Source organism: Pinus tabuliformis, chromosome 4_2, assembly GCF_031772625.1.
Source record: "Pinus tabuliformis cultivar Carrire ecotype Pingquan chromosome 4_2, CPIR1, whole genome shotgun sequence".
NCBI classification, from domain to species: Eukaryota; Viridiplantae; Streptophyta; class Pinopsida; order Pinales; family Pinaceae; genus Pinus; species Pinus tabuliformis.
Genome location: NC_142304.1, coordinates 332,624,525 through 332,650,529, shown reverse-complemented (window position 1 = coordinate 332,650,529; position 26,005 = coordinate 332,624,525). Strand labels below are relative to the sequence as shown.

At 36.9% G+C, this 26,005-nt stretch overlaps 1 pseudogene; it reads right to left on the bottom strand.

The window, feature by feature from the left end:
* Nucleotides 1-21,202: 21,202 nt before the first annotated feature.
* On the bottom strand, nucleotides 21,203-24,551 carry LOC149169307 (pentatricopeptide repeat-containing protein At3g09650, chloroplastic pseudogene; annotated as a pseudogene).
* Nucleotides 24,552-26,005: the final 1,454 nt, after the last annotated feature.

Genomic DNA, 26,005 nt, shown 5'->3' with positions numbered 1-26,005 from the left:
AATTCTTTCATTGATCTTGCACCAACCAGCTTCAAAATGCATCTTCGACTTGCCAATTTTAGTACTGCTACTTTAGTCAACAACTTCATTCTACAATTTTGGCCTTGTAGTTGTTGCAGAAACCCTAATCTATCTTCATATTGAGACTTTTCTTGAGCAAGAAAACTTCTCCCAAGGTCAACGAGGTTGATATAGAGTATTCTTCCTTCCAGCAACAAGAAACTACACTTCGTCCTACTGCAGCTTGGATATGCAATTTCAACCTCATTCGCAAAAACCCTAGAATTTCACATGTGTGTGAGAGAGATAACCTAAAAACAAGTCTTCTTCTTCTTCTTCTAAACCTTCAATCTTCTTTTCTTCTTGCTTCCCAGCTATAGATTGAATTTTTTCCTTGAGATCAATCTTCTTGGTGTGAGTGTGCTAAATGAGGTCTAATTGCTCCTTTATATAGCCTTTCCAAGGGGTTGAATTCCCTCCTTTAGGCCGAATTGAAGTTGCCAGGGCTGACTTGTACTTTTGGAGTTTCTAGGACTTTCTAGACTCAAAATATAATCTTTTTCCAATTACATTTTTCCTGGAAGGGTCTTATAAACGTGACATTGAATCCTTTGACTGATAACAATAAATCCTACGACCTAACAACCCCTACAATCATGAAGAACATGCTTTTACCTAGAAGACCATAAAAAAGAAGCATGAAACCCATGCTTTAATAATAATAACTTTTTCTTTTATTCTTTTGTTTTTTACATAGATACACATTGAAATAAGTACAACAACAATTATGAAGACTAAAACTAGTTACATTTTCAACACTCCCTCTTAACTAGGTAGGTATTCCTAATTGTAAAACCAATACAACATCATTCTTGAACTTAAGGGTTCTCATAAGAAGAGTCGGATTGATAATCCAAACTGTAAGCACCATCATTATAACCAACACTATCATTGAGGCCTAACATGATAAGATCAACTTTATTCGAGAGCATTATGTTGGGAGGCTTTATGTGTGATACTGCACTACCTCTAAATTGCATCCAAATGTTCACAAGGTATGTCCTTTTAGGACTATTCTTTTCTTGGATCTCCAATCCTAAGTCCTCAAAGAATATTGGTCCTCTTAGACTAATCTTCTTTTGGATACCTTTCCTATCCTCAAAGAGTGTCAATACCTTTCCTTTCTTGGATTCTATATTCTCAAGGAAACCACAAATTCTTATCCAATCCTTATCCATTCTCTTTTCATCACTTGAAGACGAGAATGCACAAGTGATGTCCAACATCACTCCCTCTCAACTAGAGAGGATAACCCTATTCCCCCTCGCCCAAGGAATAAATCCTTGCTCCTATCTAAGGCTACTCCTTTGCTTCCTTCTCAAGACCAAAGAAGATACCAGACTTCCTTTCTATTTTGGAAGTCAACACCACAAGCCTTATAGATTGTCTTCATAAGAGTATCAACTACCGGTTCTTCGTAGCTGTCTGGATCCCTTTTTTTCCGCATCTCATTGTATAGAGATTGCTCCTCTTTGAGGTATCATGAAGTCATCTTCACTCTTCAATCTTATGTTAGGATCCACGTCATTTTTATTTCTCATCACTTTCATCTTTGACATCATTGATGAAGCCATTATAATGAGCCCTCCCAGACTTCAAGCTGATCATAGATTCTTTATGAAAGTGATCTCCTTTGACATTTAGGTTATATTCTTGTACTACTACCTTTTAATCCCAATATGGACACATCTTGACTTGACGGTTACCAAGTACCAGATATTGAGCTTCCCTCAACATTCTTCATACTTTTCCATTCATATAGTTGAAATTCCTTCAAATATCATCATGTAATCCTATAACATTCTTCCAGGTAGAAAAATAATATGTTAACCAGATAACCAACAATAATGAGAATCAAACTTACCTCATCGTGATGATCTTCTTGTTCTATCAACATCCTCATGGTCCATCTCCATATGAATCTTTGTTCATGCATCAGAGTGCCCAAGGATCGAACTTGATTACCAAGATAGAACTTTTTCTTCCGAAGATTATACTGGATGTTAATCATTATTCTATAATATCAAGAAAGTCTTAATCCTTTATTCATCCTTTAGTAAACCTAATTCTTCCTTTTAAACATCATACAATCATATTAATCATGTTACAATATTCTACATGAATATTATCCAAGAATCACTTTTAATGTGTATTCCTATGCTTGTTATTCCATCATCTAGCTATATATATCTCACAAAGAGCCTACATCTTGACCCATTGCATTCTTTCATCCCTTTGCTAGTATTGTTTCCACATTACATGGAATGTATAATAACCTTGTCATAGTGCTTCTCCCAAGAACCTTCCAAAATGAAGGTCCTTCCAAGATCACGATAATCCATCTTAGCAAGATGAATACCTCTTACATAAAGTTAGATAATGCTTGGATGAACAATATGAAAAATGGTGTATCTATCTTCTTAAAGACTAGATTATTCCCACAAAGCAACTTAATCAAGTAGAATCTACATATGTGACTATCACATGCTTCTTTCTATGATGTTATGCAAAATAAATACTCTTCTAAAGTAAACAACAATGCATGCTATCCTAAAGGAAAGTCCAATTTTACCAAGAACCTGATAACAAGGTGCCTTCTTTATTAGTAAATATCTTTCACTTCTTCTGTCTTAAACTTCTTCTCAAGTTATCCTACTTCCTTAACCATGCGAGCCTCACTTCTTTCCTTTCTCTTATTGTTCTGTTGGATTAGACAATCTCTTTTATAGTGTCCATATTCACTGCACTTAAAGCATTGAACCTTGGACATATATTTCTTCTTGGACTTCTCTAACTTTTCTTTCTCTAAATTCATGACTTAAGCTAGAAATGCTTGAGACTTCTCATCTGATCCAATGTTATCTTTTACCTTGATCCTTGATTCTTCCAAAATCCATTATGCCTACTACTCATCAAAGGGAGTTGATTTTTTCTTAGAGTAGATGCTTGTTGCAAAGATGCTCCATTTAGGTGGCAATGCATTTAATACACAGATGGTCATTTATGAATTAGAAATTGTCTCTCCAAGTCCCTGCAAGTGATTTATTAATTGAGATATCTTCATGAGAAAGGATTCCATGTCCTCATCCTTTGACTTCTTCATCTTATTCTGCAAAAACATCTTTTGTCTCAATGTACTTGCATAGTACAAGTTCACTAGTTTTTCATACATAGCCTTGGAAGTTTTAAAATTTGCAACAAATGGAACAAGAGGATCCTTGATTAATTCAACTATGATCCTTTGTTCCCTTACTTCCCTTTTCTTGTACTTTTCTAGTTATTGAGTCTTGTCTTTGCTAGGTTCAGTAATTCCCCATTTACATGTTCCATTACCTCATGCTCTATAAGTTCCATGTTAATCATTTTCTTCCATGCAAGATAATTTGATGCTCTAACAAGCTTATTGTTGTGCTTGCAGAAAGAACCCATATGACTAGTATATTCAGACATTAAGTAATAATATGATACTTACTTGATAACTAGGATTCTCCTCTTCCTTGATGATGTCTTCAACCTTTCTTGATGCCCTCAAGACCTTTGAAGACACTTCAATAATGTCCTTGAAATATGTCTCTTAGGATTCCTCCAACAACAAACTTCAAGAGAGATGAATGATACTGGGATCCTTCTTATGCTTCTTGTAGAAATTCCCACCTGTAGATAACCTGATAATGCAATATACTAAAGAAAAATACTTGATCTACTTCTACAACCAATTTAGCGGAATCTTAATCGAACATGAGCAACATCAATAAGAACACATGTAACTGATAAGAAGGAATCAATCACACTTAACACATAAGATATAACCCAAGGAAAGCCTCAGCCTAAAACCCGAACTCTGTATTATCATACAAGTGGAAATATAGCCAGTATTACAAAAGGAATCAGCTCAAAAGCTATCCTGCTCTCTCTGCAATACCTATGTTGCTCATAGACAGTCAAAGGCCTCTATCTAACCTATGGTCTGCCCTCCAAGCCTCCTATTTCTTTGCGCAATTTTTATTGGGGTCCAGTGCAACCACTTGTGTGAATTAGCCTCTTCACACACTCACTAACCTCTGATCCAACTACGCAGCCCTAAAGGAGATAAATCCTCATCATGGATGAGCTTCCTTATAGGAAAAATATTCATCCAACTGATAGTACATTGTCCCTTCTCTGATCTCAACTGGGTCTCTGTCTGAATTGACATGCATGAGTTATCCATGAGTGCATATTCAGTTATTTGAAATACAGTAGTTACATGCATGCACGAATTAACTAATTGAACACTCATAATTTAACAAACTGTTAAATTAATTTAACTGGACTTGACTCAGTTAACTGAGCCAACTAATTACAAATCAATATTACAACTCATCCTTATCTCTTTAACTGATGGATAAATTCCTTAATTAATAGATAAAGTGTTGCATATCCTCACATAGACTTCAAGTTTGATTTTCCTTAACTAATTAACTCAAGATGAATTAATTAATTAATTCACAAACTGCTGTTAATATCGAATTTTAATTCCTATTTTTAGTCCAGGGACTGACTAAAATAGGAATCCATCATGAACTGCTAAAAATAGAATGTTATTTTTAGCACTTCCATTTTTCATTCCCTGTTGCCCAATCCAACACTGGTACTCAAACTGCTATTTTTAGCACTTCTATTTTTAGCATTTCTTGTTGCCATTTTCAACACTTCCTTCAAAGATGCCTTTCAATGAGCCTTTAAATAGATCTCCTTTTCTTAAGAGATAAACTTTCTTGTAGTCTTCCTCACAAGCCTTCCTTTGATGAGAGCTTGATGTAGACTTGATTTTGTTCAATGTAGAAGCCCTCCTTCCAGATCAATAGGTCTTCTACTTCCACAAATTATTCCCCTTGATAAGAAAACTCTTCTTTGTGTCCACAGGATGATCCTTCCATCTGCCTTCTTATTCACCTTAACTATGATACAATGCTGGAAAATTCAAAGTGGCAACTTACTATATCAATTTTCCTTAACCTTAATTTTTTATTGTGAACTTAGTATTCTTGTGTCCTTTATTTAGATATTTTCATCAAACAAACATCAATAAAAATAAATAAACAATGTAACATTTGAAACATGAACTGTAAACTCAAAATGAGAAGACAACTATAGAAACCCTAATCCAACTTCCTCTTGAGACCTTCCTTGAGAAAGAAAACTTCTCCCAAGGTCAACGAGGTCAAGATAGAGTATTCTTCCTGCCAGCAACAAGAAATTTCACTTCGTCCTATTGCAGCTTAGATATTCAATTTTAGCCTCCTTTACAGCTAGAGAAACCCTATACTTTGGCATGTGTGAGAGAGAGAGATATCCCAAAAAAAAGTCTTCTTCTTCTTCTAGACCTTCACTCTTCTTTCCTTCTTGCTTCCCAGCTATAGATCAAACTTTTTCCTTGAGATCGAACTTCTTGGTGTAAATGTGCTAAATGAGGAAAAACTGATCCTTTATATAGCCTTTCCAAGGGGTCAAATTCCCTCTTTTAGGTCAACTTGAAGTTGTTAGGGATGACTTGTACTTTTGGAGTTTCCAGGACTTTCTAGACTCAAAATAAATTCCTTTTCCAATTACATTTTCCTCGGAAGGGTCTTATAAACATGATGTTGAATCCTTTGACTTATAACAATAAATTCTAAGACCTAACAAACCCTAGAAGTATGAAGAACATGATTTACCTAGAAGACCATAAAAAATGAGCATGAAACCCATGCTTTAATAATACCAACTTTTTCATTTCTTCTTTTGTTTGTTACATAGAATACATATTGAAATGAGTACAACAACAATTATGAAGATCGAAACTAGTTAAATTTTCAACAAGATATATGCCAAATACTAGGGAGATTTAAAAACATATTAAATGTTACTACAAAGTGCACCAATATATCACATATACCAGAGATCAAACTTACTTTTCTATGTATGTGACCCATATGCATGAATCAAGTGATTACTGAGGGTGATATTCTATTCATACCTCAGGGCTTAACTTTGATCGAAACACTGTAACAATATGCTATACATACCTTGTATTTAGATACCTTTAGAAATTTGTAGAACTTATTTGTTATTGGAAGCTATGGCACTTGCATACTGTAGCTGCTTTTTCAACTTTCATATCTAATCCAACTTCCTTTTCATGTATCAATTTTTATTTTCCTGCACTAGCTCTCTTCTCCTACACCATTTATCTGAAACGAATAACTTCTTGATATACAGAAATATATATATAAATATTTTATTAAAAGATGAAATTACAGATGATGATTATTTACAATGGGTTGCCTGGCTTATATACCGCCATGGGCACCCTTTGGGAAAGGGCATGATCTTATGATCGTGCCCTTTCGTCTGGCTAAACCTAAATTTAAATAATAAACCTAAAATTAACTAATTTTTTACATAACATTGCCTTCCTCTCGAAAGAATGCTTTGTCCTCAAAGCATAAGCAACGACGGATGTTGTTGAAGAATGATTCATTCTCCCAGGAAGCGTCTTCTTGGGGTAAGTCCTTCCACTTGATCAGATATTCCAAGATGATCAAGGTCCCACATTTTAAAAGGTCTTGGATTAATCTTGCAATTTCCGTTTTTTGGTGATGTGGATATCGGTATGGCTTGATGTTGACAGGACCTGATCTTGCCTTGACTTCTATTGTATGCTCAATTTCCCTATTAGGCGGCCTCTTCATAGGTAGGTCTTGAATTACTTTTTCATGCTTCCGAATCAGATCTTGTATCCCTGGTGACTATTCTCTAGTCATATCTGCAGATAACATTTCTAATTGGTGACATTGTATTACATAAGCAGGTGCTCCATTTCGACTCAGCTTCATCATCTGGGATGATGATGTAACTTGATTTTCTGGTGCTTGGAATCCGTGTAGCTTGTACTTCTGACCTCCCCATTTGAATTTTATAAATTGTACTTGATGGTTGGCGGCATAAGTACCTAAAGTTCGTAGCCATTGGATACCTAAGACTACATCTACTCCTCCTAACGGTACCGTGAATAATGGAGACTCTAGATTAAAGTCTTGAATCTGCAAATTGATCTTATGGCATTTCCCTACCTTTTCAATCTTCTTACCATTAGCTACCATCACTTTCATGTTTGGTAAGGGAAATGAAAAGATATTGAGTCTCTTTGCCACGGTTGCATCTAAAAAATTGTGTGTGCTTCCAGAGTCGATGAGAACCACTACGTTGTTCTTCTTTATGTGTCCTTTTAATTTTAAAGTTTGAGGTTGTGATATACCTGTCATAGCTGATAATGACACTTGTGGAATACTTTCATCATCTAATTCTGGTGAGAATTCTGGGGCGTCTTCTGTGTCTTCTATGTCATAATCTTCACTGTTTGAATCATTGGTTGCTTCACAATTATATAGGTTCTTTGGTTCTTTTCCTTTAGCACATCTATGTTGGGGGTCCCACTTCTCACCACAGTGTTTACATTTTTCCTCTTTTATCCTTTGTATTTCCACATTAGACTTTTCATCTTCATGACGATGTGGTGGAACATATCTTGTATTATTGGAGTCCACATACTGGGGTATCCTTCGTCTTGCATAAGTTTTTTCTGCTTTTGACCAAAATATTGGTTCGGATTTCTTTTCGGCTGTTTTTGCTTTTCGTCTTGCTACTTCTATAGATGTAATGTCATGCATCTCAAGTTCTGCTTGTAAATGGGTTTTGAGTCCCGAGATGTATGACTGAATTAGACGAGATTCTGATAACCCAGGTACTCGTGTTACTAAGGTCTCCCATTCTTAAGTGTATTCATCCACACTTCCTTTTTGTCGTAACTTGATGAGTTTTGAAAATAACTCTTCTTCTCTTACACCTTGGAATCTTTTGAAGAATGCATCTTTAAATTTTCTCCAGCTAATGACGTGTGTTGTCTTTTTCCACCACATATACCAGTTATATGCTTCTCCTTCCATTTTCATGGATGCATCCCTGAGCTTTTCGTCATCGTCATTGATGTCATATATCTCAAAGTATTCTTCTGCGTTATTTATCCATGCAACATTGTTTTTTTCGTTTCCATCGAATTTAGGCATCTCGACTTTTGCCCTTCGCTGGTATGTTGCTACTGGTTGAGCGAAAAAAGGGTGTTGATTGGTAAAGTTATCCCAGAGTTGCTTGTTTGTAAAGGCTGTGTTACTCGCTTCTTGGTGGGGTGTCGCTGATTTTTTTGGGGATTCAACTTTGTCATGAGAGTCTGTGGACTTAGTTGAATCTGACGAGATGTGTTTTTGATTTTCTTCACCTTCTTTTAGTAGTTGTTCGGGTGTACAATTCAACCTTTTACACAGAATTTTCAGCATTGTTAAGACCTCTCTGATGCCTGCTTCTGTTTGGACATGGTAATTTTCCATCTTTATTTCTATTCGATTTGTCGTATCGTGAAGATTTTTGATTTCGTCAGCGTGCTCCCCAAGCTTGATCTGGAACTCGTTTAATCTTTTAGTGACCTCGTCGTGGTTGTTATTTATCTTATGCTCCGCATCCAACAATTTTTTTTGGAAATCCGCCATTGTCATTGTCGACATTGAGCAGGTTTGCGGGGGCGTGTATTTACTTGCCAGCGAAAATATTTTTCCTCTTTTTTTTTTTTAATTAACTAAAATAAATTTTATACATATAACTTTTAATTAATTAAATTAACTTATATGTATATATATATAATTTTTAATTAATTAAAATAAATTTAATTAATTAAATTACATATATTATATTATAATATATATATATATATATATAAATTAACGTTATATATGTAATTATAACTATATAATTAAAACTATATATAATTATATATATAATTAAAACTACATAAAATTATAATTCATATGTATTTATATATATAACGTGTATGCGTATAATGGATGGTCACGTCTCAAGGAAGGGTCACGTTTTGTTTGTGTATTAACGCAATGTTTTCGTAATATGATGTGGTGATCCACTTCAAACGGTATCACGTCTCACACCCGTATCACCACTCGGCGTAACGACTTCCCGACAGAAAAATCAACGGAACTGTTGTCTGCGTTTTAGAATAAATACACTTGGCCCGTGACAACAGGGCAGATGACACAAGGAACCGGTCTGAAGGGTGTCAGTTGATAGACGACAACGTGCAGGGGTCGGTAACGGTTAAGTGTGTAAGACAGTCGCGGCAGAATGGGCAAGCGGATCACTGTTGCGGGCGTGGAAACAGTTATACACGGACGGCTGGAAAGGCGGAAGCAACGAAGTGGACAGGGGTTGGGGGTGTAGAAGATAGATGCAGCGGGCAGAACAACGGATTGGCACAGTCGGACGGTGGAAAGAAAAAACTAAACGGTGGAAACAAATGGCTATTTAGACCTGTGCACAGCAGAGCAACCGAGGATCGTACGCTCTGATACCAGATGAAACGAATAACTTCTTGATATACAGAAATATATATATAAATATTTTATTAAAGATGAAATTACAGATGATGATCATTTACAATGGGTTGCCTGGCTTATATACCGCCATGGGCACCCTTTGGGAAAGGGCATGATCTTATGATCGTGCCCTTTCGTCTGGCTAAACCTAAATTTAAATAATAAACCTAAAATTAACTAATTTTTTACATAACATTATCATGCAAATGATCCTCAAGAATGATTTGCTTATCATATCTTCATCAGGAAGTTAGAAGTATTCAAAAACTCAAAAAATTTATGCACGAAGAATAAGAAATGATTAAAACAATAAATCTAAAAAATAGCAGTGTCATATAGAAACAACATAAATATAGAAGGTACTTATCTTTAACGATATTTGAAAGACATGATTAACTCCCTCTTGATCCTATCTTCAAGAGTCAATGTTGCCTATGAGGCACCACAAGTTATCAGTCATATTTCTGTTAGAAAATTATATATTATAGAGCAATGGAACACATAAAATATATTGCAGAAATAAAAACATAGAAAACACATAAAATAAGAGAGACACAGATATACATGGTTCACCCAATTTGGGCTATGTCCACGGAGAAACAGCCAGTCCTTCCCTTTATATTATCCAACAAACTGAAGAGATACAACCTACAACAGATCCGATGTAATTTCCTCTTCGCTCTCACACAATCTCTTCTCTTTTTCTCACTTAAAATACAGATCTACATAGACACAATACAATTCCCTCATATATAGTGAGGGGTTGCCTTCTAGCGCAAAAAACCCTAAATTAAACATAACTTCTACGTCAGATCTCCGCCTAATGAACGACCCATATTGACTACAAAATTACAACATTTTACGAGGCAATTTTACATCTATTTTTAGCTTCAGGGGCGCTGCCCCTAATCCCCTACCAGGGGGGGGAGCTCCAAATAATCGTCGTTGCCCCCCGTGGACCCCCCTGACACTGAAAATTATGAACTAGGTTCCAATGCGATGATACCTTTGAATAAAGAAGATAATCAGACTCCACACCTAACAATTTCAACAAAAGCGGAGATGCCTCAACTTGGCATCGTTAATCGACTTTATCAGCAACCAAGCCCAAACATATTATCTTCAACCCATCTAGGGTTACACTAAATCTGACACATGTGCTAGTGTAGCTTCTCATTGATCAAGTTAGAGTTTCAAAACTTCAGGTCTTCATCATATCTAGGTCCTTCTTCCAAACATCGTCATGGGATTCTTCCAAACCCTAGCCACCAAACCCTAATTTCCCTTGTTAGAACAAAATTTCCTAGGGTTTCCTTCAAACCCTAGCATTCTTTTAGGTCTCTGCCATCTTCACTTTCTATCATCATCAATGTCTTCATAGGGGTGATCACAATGACTTTTCTTCGACCCTACTATGATATCGTGTTAAATTTTCTTAAGGATATATTGTTCTTTGTTTTAGATAATTGAATTACTTCTTTTACACATCAAATTCACCCCACAACATAATAACATTGTCACATCATTATCAATTACATAGAAATAACACTACCATTAATAATGCAACAAATAAATAAAAGGAATATCAGAAGAAAAACATGCACAAGATAGAGACACCAGAATAAATTGGTCAAAGCCTAGGGAAAAACCCCACAAAGGAGGAAAACACAGAATTCAATTCTTCTTCTTCTATTATATTTTCATCAATTGTTCAATTGAGATACAAAGTAAAAATATCATCAGGCTTCCAAGGGCCTATACATGTCTTGTTCACAACTTTGTTTGTGAACAAGTTTTATCGTCAATGTTGTTACATAATTCTGTTTTCAATACCCTGTGCATATTTGACATTAGGTTTGCAACATATAAATACTATCACTACTTCTAGGTTGTAATTATGCCATACATATATCATACCAATATTGCTATAGTGCTAAGACCAATATAGTGAGCCATACCAACACTGTCACATTTATGCATATATAATGATTAGGGTTTCTCTTGGAGATATGGTCTCTACATATCTCTTAAAGATGCCACAAAATATCAAACATAGATCCCACTATGCAGAGATGCAAGTCTGAGCTAATTAGCAAGATACATATACCAAAATTATAATACCGATAATGTCATACGTGAAGCTTATGATGTGATGATGCCATGATTCCCATGATGCCATACATAAAATGTTGCCATACATCTGTGATGCCATATATACTACTGAACCCGAGAATAACTACAAAGAGCTAAAATCAACCATACAACAACAATATGCCGAGACTAATCAATCATGCCAATCATAGTGGTGTTGAGATCGACTACCGAGTACGAAGGCCAACCATACGACTATATCTATGAAGAGTAATTGTGTCAACACTATAAGCAGAGTCACTGTTATATATGTGTCACTATAATGCATGCGATTCTAGCAAGAATGAAATCCATTGTGCTATCATAATATCAATAAGAATATAATGCTATTCTTAGGAGTAGACTATAGACATATGTAAGTCACATAACACACTACAAGAAAATAGGTAACAAAACATAGAATTATGATTCAAGAATGGCCATTATGTGTAGATCAAGAAAGGCTATGAGCATATGAGCGAGAGTATATTCAAGTGTATAGAATAATCTTGTAGTGAGAGAGAGAGGTCTTGTAAACATATACGAGGTCATTTAAAAAGAGATCACTATAATGCAAGTCTGGTCATTACCAAGAACGAGACAACGAATATTATAAAGATGCCGTAAGTGTGGGTTCTTATGTTGAGAGTATTGCTATTACAATTACTGTGAGACCATATCAAGGGTGTGATATAGTCATAACATAGATGTCATATGAAGATAAAAACTATAAGTCTTTACCGTGAGAATGTAGCAATAGCATGACCTAATACCATCAAGAGTGAAACCATTGATCATGTATACATGCGGAAGGGTAATCACTTATGTGAGAGACTTGAAAACATATATGAGAGAGACGAGAGTCTTGAATCAATGTGTGAGTGCAGTCATAGAGCGAGAGTCCTTTCTTGTAGCCATGCAAGAGAAGTCATGTGCCATCCAAAAATTGCAGAACAAATTTCCATATGAATTCATGATTGTAGATCGATACTATAGGGTATATATAGTAGATTTCAAGTGTGAAGGGCCAAACCCCTTGAATAAGCCAGCATGAATCCTTGAAGCCAACCCGTTAGGTCCCTATACTACTAGTGTAACCCCTTATTGTTATTATTACAACCCCCTTATTATATTGTTGTGCCCATGTAGTCCCCATATTGTTATTATTGTGCCCCATTGAAGCCCACTATTGTTATTGTTGTGCCCTTACATTATTATTGTTATGTCGACTCTGATTTTATTATGACCCCTTAGACTCCTATATATAGAAAGGAAGTCTTGTCATTTGTATCATCGAAGAATTGTATATTTATGTAATGTAAAGGAGGTTGCCCCCTCGAAGAGGTTGAATTATAAGGCGTTGATCTATCTTTTCTATCCTTTTGTGAGCTGGTTTCATAACATTTGGTATCAGAGCTTTGGATTCTAGGGTTTCGCTGCTCCAATCAGGTCATCGTGACATTTTTTCTATAACTTTTTCTCTGCGACATTTCGAACGCTAAAAAAAAACCCATTTGGGATGAAATCGTTCTGAACCTTAGGTCTGAATTTCAGAGCTTTTCGTGCTATATTTGCAAAGATATGATTTGCGGAAGTTGGCCTTTTTGCAGACTCCCGAATTACATTCCAAACAGGTGACCTGGGGAAAATCGTCATAACTTTCTCTCTGAGCATCAGATTGAAATTTCGTAAGAAGTTACAGAAAGAGTACAGACGATAGTTTTTTGTGTGTATTTTTTAGATCCGAAGGTCAAAACAGTGACACGTGGAAAGTCATACAAATTTGCTATTCTGAAAAGGTGTATAATTAGGTCATCTTGGGAGTTTGTGCATAACTCTTTCCTGGAGAACCTAATTTCAATCAGACTGGTTGCACTGGAAAGAGGACACAGAGGACTACTATAGGTCGCAATTTCAGAACTAGAAGATCTGAAATTATAGAGTTACAGTCGTTTCAAGATTGAGCTCCTAAAATCAAGAACAAGTGAGATGAAGAAGTTTGATGGCAAGGATCCGGTAAATTGGATACTACAGATGGATAAATATTTTGATCTACATGGTGTACCACTATTACAAAAGGTATGTATTGCATCTAATTATTTAGAACCAAATCAATTTTTATGGTATAAAGGGCTTTGTTCTTGTAAACCACTATCACATGGTCAATTTTCACATAGGAAATGATAGCACATTATGAGGATACAAAGAGAAACACCTTCTTTAGCCAATTGATAAATCTCAAACAAAAGTGTTCAATGGAAGAGCACATTGAGGACTTTCAAAAATTGAATATAAGGGAAAATCATATTCTAGAGAAGCAGAGGGTTGATGTCTCCATAGGGACTTTAAAGGATAACATTCTACATGAGGTTCGTCTTTGGGAACCTGATTCATTGGAGAAGGCATTCAGGTTGGCAAGAAAAGTGGAAAGAAAAATTATGGAAACAATGAATTCTACCCCTCACAACTATAAACACGAAAGTTTTGTTGCTCCTAGCCTTCCACAACTTACAAGGGTGACACCACAACAATTAGAAGAAAAAAGAGAAAAAAGGCTTTGTTACAATTGTGATAGCAAATGCACTAAAGGTCATAAGTGTGCTGAGAAGAAATTATTTTACATAGATTATGAAGAGGAGGAAGAAAAGGATCAAGAAACATCAAAAGAAGAGGATATACACTAGGAACCAACCCTAGAGAAAGAAGAAATGAATCTGACCATATCTTGTAAAGCATTGGCAAGAATTACCACTCCTCAAACTCTCAAGATAGAAGGACATATCAAGAAGAAAAAGGTTCAAGAAGTGAAAGATCGCATCGAGAAAGAAGAAATGAATCCAACCATATCTTGTAATGCATTGGCCAGAATTACCACTCCTCAAACTATCAAGATAGAAGGACATATCAAGAAAAAAAATGTTCAAGAAGTGAAAGATCACATTGAGCATCAAGAAATGAATCCGACCATATCTTGTAAAGCATTGGAAGAAATTACCACTCCTCAAACTCTAAAGATAGAAGGACATATCAAGAAGAAAAAGGTTCAAGCAGTGAAAGATCACATTGAGCATCAACAACAAGTTCTCCAACTTTTAAAGGATAACGCCACTTTGGTGCAGAATCGAATAAAACAACAGGTAGATCAACATCACAGTGAAAAATGTTTTGATGTAGGTGATTGGGTATTTTTACGGTTACATATCAAGCAAGCTATTTATGAGAAGGAAATCTTGGCAATACTACATGCACTTAAGAAATGGCGACCTTACCCAATGGGAAGACATTTCAAGGTAAAAATGGATCATGATAGTTTTAAATACTTTTTAAAACAAATATTATCTTTAGAAGAACAGAAAAAATGGGTCACAAATATGTTGGGTTATGACTTTGACATCATCTATAGAAAAGGGAAACAAAATTTTGTTGCAGATGCATTCTCAAGAAATGATGAGGATGTGGAAGCATTGTTTTGTGCTATTTCTATTATCCAACTAGATTGGATACATGAAGCAAGGGATGAATGGAAAAAGGATGAAGAAGTGTGGCCACTCATTCAAAAGTTGCAGAAGATCCTAGTTCAAACAATATTGCTAGAACTTTACGAGGGAGGAAAAATCATATTGGAACTTGGAGCATTCACAGAAACAAGAACCCGACAGCTACAAAATCGATAAATTTCAGAGTATCTCATCAAGTGGAAGAACTTACCCACTGAAGATTCCACATGGGAGGACAAGAATTTTGTACCGAAGCGTCAAGAACTACTCAAGCGTTGAGGATAACACTTTTTGAAGGAGAGGGGCATGTTAGGTCCTTATACTACTAGTGTAACCCCTTATTGTTATTATTACAACCCCCTTATTATATTGTTGTGCCCATGTAGTCCCCATATTGTTATTATTGTGCTCCATTGAAGCCCACTATTGTTATTGTTGTGCTCTTACATTATTATTGTTATGTCGGCTCTGATTATATTATGACCCCTTAGACTCCTATATATAGAAAGGAGGTCTTGTCATTTGTATCATTGAAGAATTGTTCATTTGTGTAATGTAAAGGAAGTTGCCCCTTCGAAGAGGCTGAATTATAAGGCGTTGATCTGTCTTCTCTATCTTTTTGTGCGCTGGTTTCATAACACAACCTTAGACATTAGATTTCAATTTTCAAAGTAAAAATGATTTCCCTCGAATCAATTGAGGCCAACATAGTCAAATCCCTTTTATTTAATCACTTTCCATATTTCCTAATTAATTGTAGGTTAGGGAAATTCTTCCTAGCTTCCAAAATGAACACTATATGATAATCCTTTCAAGTGTGCCTTTAAGGTTCAAGAAGTGGAATACTTGGGTCATATTGTATCTCAAGAAGGTATCAAAGTAGACCCTGACAAAATAAAAACTATGAAGGAATGACCAATCCCCAAAATATTGAAGAAACTTAAAGCATTTTTAGGATTGATAGATTACTACTATAAGTTTGTCAAGAATTATGGTTAAATAACAACACTTCTAACAACATTATTAAATAAGGAAGCATTTTCTTGGACTCAACAAGCAACCAAAGCCTTTAAAAAATCTAAGGAGGCTATTTGTACAACTCTTGTCTTGGGTAAATCTTACTTCACACAAACCTTTATTATAGAGTGTGATGCCTCTACCATGGCATTGGTGCAATTTTAATGTAATAAGTAAGGCCCCATTGTCTTTGAAAGTAGTCAATTTAAAGGAAACAACTTACTTAAACCAATTTATGAGAAAGAAATATTGGCCATACTTCATGTGGTTAAAAGGGGGGAGAGGAGGCGGGGAAGTGGGAGGGAGAGGGGGCAATAAGCCCAAATACCTAATCTCCACCTAGGTATTATGGAGTCAAGTAAGATAACCCTCCAAAGTTGGTATTTCTACACTTATCGATTAGAGTGAGGGATTAGGGCACAAGAAAACCAAGTAATATCTTGTCTAATCAAAACAAGCTATGAAAACCAAAGTCCTACAAGAAGAGTTTCCTCAAAGAAAATAACCTTCACTGACAAAATCAACAATGGAATGGAAAAGAATCCCACAATCGTTGTTACAGAGCATAAACCTAAACTAAACAACAAAGTAAGCACTTATCTCACCAAAGGGAATGTGTTAGTAACATGCCTTAGGGGTCCTCCTTCCAAGCAAAAAAATGTGTCCCTCAATGTGTCGATTTTGCTAGCCATTAGAAATCTTGAATCATCCACAACATCTTAATGGAACAAGAAAATAACCAAGATAAAGAGAACTCAAGGGAGTTGAAACCAAAACATCAAGTAAAGATATTTTATTAATGGCTTCAAAAATGTTCTCTAATAATTCACAACCATTTGGAACGAAAGATGGCCTTTATTTATAAATGAATACCACAACTCCTTTTCATTTTTTTATTCCTTAAGTCTAGCTACATAATCACTTAAAAGTGACGTGTCATGCACATAGCTTGGAAACTAAGTCAAATGGTATTTTTACATGCTTCAAACCCGCATAAAAGAGGTGATACTTCTTTTCAAAAGGGGGTGACATCCTCCATTAAAATTTCAAATAATGCTTATTAACTTTCAAAATATATATTGAATGAAATCCCATGAGCATATCTTAAGTCAAGGCACTTCCATGAAGCATGGGAATGACTTTCCAAGTCCTAAAGTAGTCATAAAACCCACAACACGTAAAGTGTTGTCAATCTTAGAAGAGTGACAATTTGGCTTTAAGAGGCAACATTCCACTTGAAATGTGTTGAGTAAGCTTCATTTATATGCAAGCAATGTTCCTTGTCCACTTTTCCTTCAGAGACTAGTTATAAAAGGTGGAATGTCCTCCCTAGAAGGTCAAAAATATCTCTTTTAGGTGGATGGCTTCTATTCTTGGGCTAAGTGATAATTTAAAATGATCATTTACCACAACTCCTTTTCATTTTTTTATTCCTTAATTCTAGCCTACGAAATCACTTAAAAGTGACTTGTCATGCACATAGCTTGGAGACTAAGTCAAATGGTGTTTTTACATGCTTCAAACCCGCATAAAAGAGGTGATACTTTTTTTCAAAAGGGGGTGACATCCTCCATAAGCACTTCAAATAATGCTTATCAACTTTCAAAATATATAGTGAATGAAATCCCATGAGCATATCTTAAGTCAAGGCACTTCCATGAAGCATGGGGATGACTTTCCAAGTCTTAAAGTAGTCATAAAACCCACAACACGTAAAGTGTTGTCAATCTTAGAAGAGTGACAATTTGGCTTTAAGAGGCAACATTCCACTTGAAATGTGTTGAATAAGCTTCATTTAGATGCAAGCAATGTTGCTTGTCCACTTTTCCTTCAAAGTCTAGCCATAAAAGGTGGAATGTCCTCCCTAGAAGGTCAAAAATATCTCTTTTAGGTGGATGGCTTCTATTCTTGGGCTAATTGATAATTTAAAATAATCATTACATCATAATTTCACTTTAAGCGAGTGCCAGTGAGATCAAACAATGGTGTCTTTAGACACCACCATCTCTCGATGCTCTGTGATCCTAGCACAGTCCTCTAAAATTAGGATTTATTATTTTGGTTTGCTTTGTCTAATAAAATCCTTACCTAGGGCAACTGTCAAAAGAGAGGTTGGCTGGGCCCAGTTACGTGGATCTTGTGTACAGTCAATGAGAAATCCACAATATTGTTGTCCCTATTCAAGAGGAGTCCGGAGTGAGGCTTTAAAGTTGGTAGATGGTAAACTTAAGTGGGAGGGAGAAAACACGTAAGTCTGTTCTGAGGAATGATAAAAGACATATCAGTAGTGGAACACAAGGCTCTGCCATGTGTGGTGTTTTGGGCATCATCGCTTTCAAAAACACAGGCAGGAAAGAAAGTCAGGGCATTGATGAGGCCAATTAGAAGTATACGGGGCATGCTCTACCACTGCGCTGAATAGCCACTGGCACTCATCATGCTAACCAGCCTGTTAGACATTTCAGGATCACATACACCATGATCACAAAAGAGAGAACCCTCCTTCTTTCCTTTCTTTTCATGGTCTTGCCAGATTAGCACCTTCCATATATTACCACCAATCCAAAGCCCTTGAGATTTGGGGTGAACTTTCCAAACTTGAATCCTTCCAATTCAAGCCATCAAATCAGATATGCATATGGAGGGATCTGGACTCTGGAGACCAGCAAAAATTAAGCAGCCTAGAGTTGTGAAGAATCTAGAGATAGAAAAAACACTAAATAGTAGCTTGGGGTTTTTTTGATGGAGCATGGCAAGGATCTGCAGGTAAATGTGGTAAAGGAGGGATCCTTCTTTTGAATAAAAAGCATTTCATTTCATTCAAATATGCTGCTGGGGAAGGGACTAATAATTGTGCTGAACTGTATGCTTCATGGCTAATTGTCAAAATAGCATTCGAAAGAGGAATTGTAAAAATTCAGGTTCCAGGCAAATCCAAATTGAATATGAACAGGTCAAAGGGAAGGAGCAGAATATACAACTTATATTTATCTCTTATCATGGATAGAGAATCCAAGTTAAGGAACAAGTCTTCAGATGTTTCTTTTACGCATGTATACAAAAAATCTAACTAGGTCACAAACAAACTCTCCAAGGAGGCTTTATCCCTACAGAAAGGCACGCTATATGAAACAGAAACAAAAAAAGAAGGATCCCTTCCAGAAAGGAACCAGTCTTTATACTGAGTATGAATCAAAGATGAGGAAAAATTCTGGTTATTGAAGAGCTCATGTGGATCTGACGTAGGGCCATTAGGAAATTCTGATTTTGAAATCTGTTTTGAAAAGCCTGGCATCTGAAGCCAAGGGTTCCTGGAACACTCTGATCAATGTTAAAGATTTGTTCTAACATCTGTTATGTCCTTAGATGTAGAGAAGCAGAGATCTAAAACTGTTGTAGACCACTGTGCTGTTCTGTTTCTGAAATCAGTTTTGATAAGCCTGACATCTGCGGAAAAGGGCTCATGGAAGTCCGTAATTAATAAGTCTCCAACTTGTCATGTTTTGTTCACAGATGTAGTGAAGCAGAGATCTAAAACTCTGGTAGTGTTGGATGGATGCAGTAAATATATATTCTGCTTTCTACTTGAAATAATGAATATGAGGTTTTTCTCTTGGAAAAAAGAAGAAGAGAATAACCAATCAGGTTGAAACCTGTGCGGAGTCTGGACCAGCAGGATAAGTTAATTCTTCAGAAACAACATGAACTCAGGTGTCAATTTTAAAAAATAATGCATCATTTTAATGGTCAAAGCAGGATGGTTGACATTGTCAAAATAATTAAGAGTAGACACAACTTGGTTCAGAGCAAACAAATATTTTATGATTTATCAGATTTAAAATAACCATGATACAACACAAAAAGCAAATATATTCCAGATGGATGCACAAAATAAATAGTATGCAAGTACACTGAATCCAAATGGGGAAAAACAGTGTATTGGATGAAATTTCAAAATATTCAGTGTACAGTGTAATACATCTATGAGGCACTTAAAAACTCACTTTCAGTCAAAAAGATGATATAATTTGCTTAATGGGGCAATCATGAGTATTATTGAATGACCAGTTTTATTGTCGGGAATCAATGCACATGCATTCACATAATATAAAATAATAAAAGTGTGCATCTGCGCTGTTAAAATGGAAGCCATTTTACTTCAGGGAAAACAACACAGTGAAGGGGCTAAAAATAGCATCATAAGTTCAATTTGCAGAAACTGATATAAATCAACTTAAATAGGTAGAAGCAACTCATTTACAGGAAGATTAAAATGCTTAACACGTTAGTATCTCCTATAAAAACCATCTTTTAAGACCCTGGTAATAAAATGGCAGAACAACTATGGATGTTAAAGAAGGAAGTTGAAAAACAAAAACATGAATGAGAAAAAACACGCATAGATATGTTCAAAAACTATGCCTCGGTTCTGAAAAATCAAGATATGTTTTCTGAATCAAGAACATTCTCCTAGTGAACTTCTAGGTTCTAAAATAACCATTATCTGATTTTCAAGTCTTTGTCCAGCAATTGCAATCAAATTGCGATCGCTTTTTCTCACATGATCAAAAAGTTAATATGTCATTTAAATGACAGTATCTTTGCTTTTATACAGGATTCTAGATATTTTCTTTCATAGTAAAACAACCATAACGAAGGAATAGTTTCAACTTTCAAGAACTTGTGTAAAGTTTACCTGGTTTAGCTCATATTAATCTCTGTATTGAATCTGCGCTTTCACTAACAAAACCAGAAACCATGCATTACCAATGCATGAATAGATATCAAGGCAAGTTGCATATGATCAGAAATCCCATAATCAATCACTTTATCATTTTTGACAAATTTTTTGCAACGGAAAACTTGAGATTTCAAATTCTGATGGGGAAACAATAAACAAACTTTACTGCATAAGGTGGTAAAATATATTTTCTTGCTCTCTGTTTTATGTTTCCTTTTGCCCCAATTTTCAGTTAGGCCATGCCATGATAGCATAATCTCTGTGTTCAGATTCTCCCAAGAGAAATAGAGAGACTATAAAGTAGTAGGATTACATTGGGAAAAATTAGTACTGCACGTATTGCCAGGCCTAGAAAAATCTGCCTTCCTCATGCTGAAAACTATGGACTGTACAAGGCTATTTGATTATTCATTACACAACACAGACTGAGGATATGAACGCTCTTGATCATAATTCTAAAGATACCAAGATTAGTTTCAATTTGACATCATTTTAAACAGTCTTCTGATTCATATTATAGTCAATTGGCTGCTCCATTATGTTCAATAATCAATTAACTGATTGCAATCACATTTTTTGGTTAACGTCAATTATAGCTTACATTAATGCATCTTGATAGACTGTAGCTTCCTGGTGCCTCTTGGAAATTTGACTATGCTTCACAGCTTATGCATTCCGTACTGGAGTGGATTGTAAATGCCACAAGTTTCTGTATTGGCCCAGTTTATTTAGACTGGACGTACTAGGCTTGCTGAGATTCTCTCTAAAGTTTATAGTGAATAGCAGGCCATGTTCATTGTTACAATCAAGCACTTCGGAGTTCTTCGTATTTGAACCAGCATTCATCTGCTTCTACGCAACACTTAATTTTGTAACTAGTTGAAAATTGAAAAAGGGCCAACCAATTTGTTTCGGGTGCCATTGGTATGAAGAAATGGATGGAGATTATCTGACATGTCCTGTGGAATATGCTGCCCATTTGATCAAGTTGATAGTCAGTGTATTCAATCAAATATGGTGCCAGTGGCCACACATTTAGATCCTATTTATAATTGCTGCTCATGATTTATACCGTGTGAACCAGAAACTGATAAAGAGATTGAGTTGAGAGGGCAATGACCTTGTGTACCAGAACATAAAAATATGTCATGACACAAAACATCCTGTCTTCAAAGTTCATATGCAGCAACCTGAAGCAATTGAAAGCAACTAGTGACATGAATTGCTGTTAGTCCTTCATTTCACTGATTCACTTTTGATAGACGCATTCATTCAGCTAGATTTTGAAGCCATGGTTCAGTTTATTATGAGGCTTAAATGTGCCATTTGGCATCAGCTTTCATTGTATTCATTCCGAAGGCCCACCCAAAACTTGAAAGCTTCTGCTGCTTGCTTTTTTGCAGCTCGTCGATCTTGCCGAGCCCTAGATGCATGCTTACTGGTGTAAATCTTGGGGTGCAATTCAACAAACATTTTCTTGTATTTTCTTTTGTTAGCCGGAATTTTCAGCTCTTCCATGCAGGCTAATACCTCCAAAGCTTTCTTGAAAAGTGCTGCTCTCACGAAAATTTCTACAAGGGAATCAAGCAGACCCTCATCAGGCACTAGTGGCTCAGTTCCTCCCTGCCTATTTTTATCTGTTATCCTCCCCTTGATCTCTTCCCAGATGACTCGTGCTTCAAGTGGCCTTTTAGCTAGGTTAAAAGCATTCACAAGGCTTCCATATGTGGCCACAGTTGGATGTAATCCATGCTCTTTCATTTCCTCAAATACCTTCTTAGCACGTTCTATCATTCCTGCCCTACAATAACTTTCTATTAACATATTCCAAGCAACTACATCTACTCTTATCCCAGGGTCCTTTTGCATTTCCTTAAACACTTTTGCCGCAAGTGTTGGCTGCCCATTCATCCCGAATGCTTTCATCAGAGTGGTATAACTGATTCTTGAAGGAGCAATCCCTGCCCCTCTCATTTCATCAAAATATGTAAGAGCACCCAAACTATCATTTATGCGAATACACCCATTTATCATTGTATTATAAGAGACAACATCAGGAACAACCCCTGCCTCTTTCATCTCCAGCATCAAATCCTTGGCTTTCTGCATCTCTGGCAATCTGCAATAGCCATTCAACAGACTATTATAGATAACCACATTTGGTGGTACTTTCTTCGCAGCCATCTCCTGAAGGACTGCATGGGCTTCATCCATTGAACCCATTTTAGCAAAAGCAGAAATGGCTGTTGTGTAGATTACTTCGTTCGGGTGGCTATCAGGGTCATCGTCATTCCGCATTGCCCTCAGCATTTTTATAACATCTCTCAATCTCCGATTCTGCATATACCCCTTCATTAGAGTAGCATATATGCGAGCATCAGGTCTGTAGCTCCTTGGTAATAACAACCTTGAAGCAGAAACATATTTGACTGAATCTATATGTAATGCATCCCTATCCCTATCCCCTGCAGGTTCTGAAGAAGGACCAGCTTCTCCAATATTTTGCCTCAACACATTACATATGTCCCTTCGGCCCTCTCTCATAGCCTGAACTAGCCTTTCAGCCCCCTTCAAATCCCCAAATCCAACATATGCAGCAACAAGGGAATAAAAAGTATAATTGCAAGGTTCTATATTTTCCACCAGCATTTTCTCTACAACGCCCACAAATAAATCCTGTCTCTCCACTTTACCATACAGTTTAATCATGATATTGAATGTGAGAACATCAGGCCTAACTCCAAACAAGTCCATTTTCTTCTTCAACTCCTCTGCTCTGACCATATTACCATCCATTGCACAAGCATTGAGAATGGCATTAAATGCTCCTGTATCGGGCCTTGCATCCGCCACTACAATGCTTTTGCTCAAACCCATTTCCTCAACCTCCATGACACGTTCACATATATCATGAAACAGATGAAATGCAAGATCAAAGTCTTGTGGGTACTTACCCAATCGGCTTACAACGCAACTCCATGCCTTAACGTGAGGAAGAAGACCCCGCTGCAGCATTAATCGTACGATGGTCTCTCCATAGCGAGGCGAGCCAGTTTTTGCGGCAGCCACGGCTAAGTGTGCCAGTGAATTGCTGTCGAGGGAACCAAGCTTATTCTCGTCTTGAAGCTTTCGCACGATGGCCTGTGCGCGAGAAACGCTGGAGGGGGTCGCTTCCTTTGATAGCTGAACAACCAAGAGACTAAGGCGTGTAGAGGTGGGATTTTGTTTCATGACCTCTTCTATTCTTCTGTCTTCCTCTGTATTCTCTCCCTCCAAACATGGGGATTGCATGTTGGGTATTGAAATGGTGGAAGAAGCTCCAGTAGTTGCCAGAGTTTGGGATGGGATCCTGAAGTGGGTGGAATGTTGAGGCCATGATTGGTTATGGCGGTGATTCAAGTGTAGATATGCAAATCTCTTCTCAACCAGAGAGCTCGGAAGGGAATTTGGGACGGTTTTCGGATGGGTGGGGCAAGGAATTGTGCAATAGTATGCCATTCAGAAAGGGATTTTGGGGGGTTTTGGGATTGGTGGAGCAGGGAATTGGAATTGAGCAATAGTATGTCATTCACTCTTCGCTTCTTACTTCAGAAAATATCAAATTTGATCAAATTATAAACTCCACTCTTTTGATGGGAAAATATTGCTCTTTTCCTCCACATAAAAACTGTTGTTTTAGTTTCATAAATTAAGTGGTATGCGCGGGTGTGCATCTCGACCCTATTTTTAGGGCTATTCGAGTCCTAAAGCGATGGATCATAGTAATTTTCGAAGGAAATCCCATTTCATTTTGGTCATTTAACAATGGGGTAATTTTATTTTTTTGAAAATTAAACTTTATCTTTTAATTTAATCATTTAATTTTTTAATGAAGAAAGTTTAATATGGTAAAAATGTTATAATGTATCCCGATGGGTGACAAGTCTTAGGAAATGTGAATGTGTGGTTTATGACAACAAATATATGGCAGTTCGTGCGGAGGTTGGTCATCTCGTCCTCTCATTGTGTTAGTTGTACAGGGAAATTAAGATGCAGCGTGGGAAATTTCCATAAGTTATGTTGGGATTGGAAGCGTGTGAGGGCCGTTGGTATGTGGAGTTTGTTGATCTCTAGGCTTGGTATGATGTTGTAGTATTTTGGTGGTCAACTGTTATTTGGCGGGGCTCTAGTGGTATTATCAATTTCTCTAGCTTGTGTCTTGTCTGGGAATGGTGGCATTTTCGTAGTCGGCACCTCCTCCTCAGCCTTTGGGTCATATAATTGATAAGTTTCCTTTCTTGTGTGTGGTTTCTTGCTTTTTTCAGCGGTCTCAGTGATCTGTATCTGGTTATCAAGTTGGCCCTCGAGCCTTCTCATGGGTGGTCAGTCAATTATGATCTTGGATTCCTTTTGTGTTTACGGGGGAGTCTGTTTATCCTATCAACTAGTTTTCTTTTGGGGTCTAGTTGTTTTTAAGCTTTTCTAAGGCCACCCGCGACCAACAACTGGGTAATCAGTTATTTGCATTGGCAGGGGGGAAGATTATCTTAAGGGTTTCAAGACAGTTGGTTATCTGGGGGGGTTCGTGTCTCCTGGGTCAATGGTTAATTGCCTCGTTGCCTGGTCTATGTCTCTGTTCCCTATAGCTCTTTTTGTCAGAGTCGTTGGTAATCCTCTGGTCTACTTGTGGAGTTTCTTTGTCATAGTTTCATTTACTAATCCTCGAGCTAGAGATAATGGGTTGGTATTACTTTTTCAATAAAATCTTTTGGCAAATTTGGGGTTGATAGTTGCTTTGGTGCGCATTGTGGTGAGTTGGGTGGCAACATTGTTAGCTAGTGCTCTTGGTTATGTTATAATGCGACCCATGCTACGTAATTCTTGCTCTATGCCCCAACCAAAAGGAATTTCGGTCAACCATGGGGGGCAACATAAGAATCTGAAGGTGGCAACGGTGGATACGGTGCCTACACGCTCTGCATAGGGAGGTAGAACTACCGGCAACATGGGTCAGGCGGTATTAGGGGCTCATGGTGGTCAGGGCAGCTCGAAGGTGGCACGAGGTGGGCCACCAATGGGGATTGCAAAGTTGGGCAGTGTGACGCGTAGGGGCGGCGCCG